We start from the raw sequence: 4,917 nt of genomic DNA, 5'->3' as shown, positions 1-4,917 counted from the left end.
TCGTTATACGATTATTTGTTACAAATTTGCAACAGATAAAAGTAAACAATTTTTCGAAAGTTCACTGTGCCAATACTTGTAGAAGCCACTGTAGAAAAATATTAAAAGAATTATACATAGAGTAATGTAACTACGGTAGCTAAGTTAACAGCCGCAGTAAATTAATTATAATTCTTATTAATCTGATTGCTCCTACTTAGGCTGTACACGGTCTAGAATGTCTCACAAAAATTTCAAGTATCTTCAAAACGAGCAGGATAATTTTGTAAACATTCTAAGGATGATTGAAAATATTTAAATACAATTAAACGTTTTATAATTAATCTTTCTAAAATAATAAAAATTAATAAAATTATTCTATTAAAATCAATTAATGATCCAATTGAGGAGATTAAATTTCAACAGTAATAAGCATCTGGATAGTCTGAATATCGTCGAGGCATACCTATTAAACCGAAGAAGTGTTGAGGAAAAAAGGTTAAATTTACTCCTAAAATATTATAATAAATTGCATATTTAATAATTTTTTATTTAGTGTTAATCCAGTAAAAAGAGGACATCAATGAATTAATCTTGCAATAATTGCAAATACTGCACCCATAGATAAAACGTAGTGGAAACGACCAATTACATAATATGTATCATGAAGTATAATATCAATGGAAGAATTTGATAATATAATGCCAGTTAATCCTCCTAAAGTAAATAAGAAGATAAATCCTAATGATCAAATAATTGATGGATTTAATTTAATTTTTGATCCACAATAAGTAGCAAGTCATCTAAATACTTGAAATGTAACTACGATGGCTAAGTTAACAGCCGCAGTAAATTAATTATAATTCTTATTAATCTGTGATTGCTCCTACTTAGGCTGTACACGGTCTAGAATGTCTCGCAAAAATTTCAAGAATCTTCAAAACGAGCAGAATGGAGGCCCGCACGAATATGAAAATAAATATCTCTGGACAATGCAGGGTTAATTTGGTTTCACGAAAAATCTGAGATATTATCGTTGAAGGTGCTGACGGTGAGCTCGTCGACGTAGCCAAGGTGTTCGTTTTTTGAAACGGATGTATTTCGATGATCGGTGACGAACTGCGGCCCGGTCTTGTTACAGTCACCGGCGAAATTTCTTGCGGCGCGGCGCGGCGGGTCCGTTGTTTTTATTGACATTCCGCGAGCTCGATTCAGGGATACTTAAGGTGGCCGGAGGGGCGGTAATTCGAGAACCGTAAGGTGTTTCGGGACAGCCGCACCGGAGCATTCGATACCGTCTCTGCGGAGGCGGACGACGATACTTTTCCCTTGTAGAGTGCGATACGTCAAACCTCGTCCACCGGCGGATTCCACCGGTAATCCGGCCGGATCGGATTACTCCGTCTATAATACGTGAATCGTGATATGCCCGCGATATTCCTTCCGAGGGGCTGTTCGTCCTCGCGCCGACCAGTCACGAGCGAACCCGGACGTCACTGGATCTGCTCGAGCGCGAACTATGTTTCCCTTGATACCATCTTCACTTTCAATCGAATTCTTTCTCTGTTGAGCGAGTATTCTCCGACAGGTTCGAAAAACAAATTTTTCTTTGTTCGCGTACATTAACACTAGGTTTACGGACCACACAAAATATTTTACATTACTTTACAAAAATAACATGATTGTATCTGTCAAAATTTGTGGCCGTCTTTTTAATAATATATGTCCAAGCAAATCAATTTGTTAAATAATTCCTCATGGATGCATCTTTACAATCTCAATATTCGTAAATTAAAAATATTAGAATCCGTCATTTTGACGGGTCCCGTAAATCTAGTGTTAAAAGAACATTTGGGCTACACCACGAGCCATTATAACTCCTTTACTTATGGCTCTTTCGAACTAAAAAATAGATTTTTAGTTACTTCAATAGTGCAGTGAAATACAGTGTTTACTATATATATGTCCTAAATGCCTAGCCGATAAAAGTCCCAGAACTATCCCCACTGTCCTTTTCTACGTTCGGCGTGGATCAAAGAATAGTATCTCCTAGCCGATATATGTCCCTGGCTAGACTCGTGTTTTGGACAGATATCGAGTAACCACTTATAAAATTTCGGAAACATACGTCCTACCTATTACTTACGATAAATTCACAAAAGTTTGATTATTTTCGTCGGTTTACATCAAGCTCCCACCTTAACGTGTAAAATGGATGTAAACTTTGAGGATCTTTGGGAACTTATTATATTGTTTATTTATTGCTTTAAACCGTATAATGTTTAATACAAACAAACAGTACAATATAACAGTGTATACAACAGTTTGTATATAATACAAACAGTACAATATATGGTTATGTTACAATATGACTTGGTGTGGGCTTTGGGAATTTATTGTGACAATCGCTCAGAAATTTTGTAGATATTTTTTTACACTATTGAAGTAACTAAAACTATATTTTTTAGTCGAAAAGAACTTTACATATGTCTTCTAGGGAAGCTGTTTTTAAAACCAGCGAAAACAATGATTATATAATAATAACCGTGTACTAAGGTGTGTGTTAAAAAATCTATATCAACTAATATCAAGCTCGTCATTTTTTCCTTCATTCGCAATTGAAAGTGGATCTTTTTGTAAAGTGTGTTTTCATGAACAACATGAAAGAATCGCTGATTAATTCGTATACGAAATTTATTGGCTTGATTGAGATTTAACGTACTTTAAGATAAAAGATCACATGAATATTTTCCGTAATTCAAACGAATTGCTTAATCTATACCTGTTTGTATCACATAGAAATAATTTGTGATTGCTATTGTAAAAGATTTTACATAAACTGTAGTTTCCAGACACCGCCTGATGTTTAATACAGTGATCTCTAAAACAGTTCATTGTAGTTACAATGCAGTCAACGTAGAAATAAAACATTACTAACTCCATGCTACCTGTTCCCCGTTCAATCTACATGGAACATGCCGCAAACGCGAAAGAGAAAGTACATTGAAGAATATTTACCTCGCGTTCGTTATAAATTATTGACACTTAACTGTTCTTCGCGACTTCAGCCAACACGGTGGACGCTGAATTAGAGATTGACTTCTCAATTACGTATTCACGGTAATTTTATGATAGAAAAGTAGCAAGTGTACACATTGTAGTGATTTAAGAGTTAATGTATGCACGCGTGCGCTAGACAATATTTCTTATTAGATGTATATCGATTTGTAATAAATGCAAAGCACACGATATTGCACAGACATTCTTCGGGTAAGAATGGATACCGGTGGCTGCTGGACTCATACACAGCTCTCCTTTCACCGGTTTGCATAATATCGTAAAATTGACAGCGCATAATTCATCTCTAAGCTGCATATGGGAAAACTTTACAGCCAAGCTTCCTTACGAAACTTTCAGAAACAAACTAGCCTTCGCACATATTGTAGTGCACGTGTTCCAAGCGCTATACGTAAAGAGTCCAGTAAAACGAAGTCGAAAACTTTTGCACATAAAAATTGTGCAATTATCAATACTTGTGAAAATTCAAAGCAGTTATTCTCTAATCTAAAATCTAGTAACTATATCTAAGATCTAGAATGTCGCAGTATTAAGAAGTCCAAATACTATTAATCATCGTTGAAATAGATTCGAAGTAGGGTAGCCTAAGCCTACTGAAAAACCACCTCAACTACTCCACTCATTTCCAAATTGAAAACGTACCGAAAAATTCAAGCATAATGGTCACCTACTTGACATTGGAATAGTACATTAAAAGTAGTATAACCTTGGCGGCTAATTACCTAACGGTAAAATAGAAAATTGGTTAATCAAGAATTACTGCATTCAAGAAACAAATGATACCAAAAATTTTCGTTCCTTTTTTCTGAAGAATTGTTGCTCTTTGCTTAAACATAGCTTCAATCACCTTTTTGCAGTAAATATTTATCCGGTTAAACTGTCGTCTTGATAAGATTCCATTAGATCTTCTCGTAAATCCTACTATTTACTGGGAACGTGAATAAAGAAAAAGTATCTGTCACTGAATGAGGGACTGACGTAAGAGCGATGCTTCCTTTTGTCCAAAAACACTACAAAATTCCAGTGGACGATTGAACAGTTAGAGTCACGTTAATAATTTTACACTGAAGCAGTCAATTGTCAAATGAATTTCTTGCTACAATGAATTCTGATTGTACCTGCTGAATTGCGAATATACATTTTGTGAAACAAATAATTTCATCACAACCCATTGTCTGTCTAACAGCAATCACCGATTCATAGTTTTCACGTCGAAGCTAACAATACAAGAGGAAGAAGATCAAAACCTTGAGCACTATGCCCACGAAAGACCGAACTCGGTGGCCAGATATCATTTCCGAGAAAGTGGCAGTGTTTCCACAAACAACACTAATCCCCCTGGTTCACCAAGCGGAGAACCAGAAGAGTCTAATTTCTTCCCTCGGAGGACGATCATCTGCAGATTCAGAATGCGAGCAAAGTGAAAGGTAAACAACGAGGGGACCTCCTTTTTTCCCCCATGATTCCGGGCCGAAGCTGACGTCTGATCATGGAGGTCGAGAGCGTCATGCGCCAAAGAGAGGACATCGTGCACGCAGCCGATCAGCAAATTTCACTTTCGGGAGCCGGAAATTATTGGACGGGACCCGGCAGGCATCGCGTACGGCGAGCCCCGAAGGTGGATCGTTCAGGGGCGGAAAGGCATCCGAAGTTGGGGCCCTGGGATGCGAGGCAACCGCTCATTACCGAAACCTCTTTTATTGGTTACCGCGCGTGAAGATGTACACAGAGAACCGGTGCAACGAAGGAAAGGAAACGACGTAAAGAAAAACAGGGTTGCGAAGGGAGAACGGGGAGGACAAGAGGGCCAAGAACAGGAGGAGGGGGAGAAGGAGGAGGAGGATGGAAAGAGGAGGATGA

General features: G+C 37.6%; 1 pseudogene; it reads right to left on the bottom strand.

Moving 5' to 3' along the window:
- Window positions 1-233: 233 nt before the first annotated feature.
- Window positions 234-2,922, bottom strand: LOC143356976 (cytochrome c oxidase subunit 1-like; annotated as a pseudogene).
- Window positions 2,923-4,917: the final 1,995 nt, after the last annotated feature.

The sequence above is a fragment of the Halictus rubicundus genome, chromosome 9 (assembly GCF_050948215.1).
Source record: "Halictus rubicundus isolate RS-2024b chromosome 9, iyHalRubi1_principal, whole genome shotgun sequence".
Classification (NCBI taxonomy): Eukaryota; Metazoa; Arthropoda; class Insecta; order Hymenoptera; family Halictidae; genus Halictus; species Halictus rubicundus.
The sequence above is the reverse complement of the archived record's forward strand: the minus strand, read 5'-3'. Positions and strand labels throughout refer to the sequence as shown.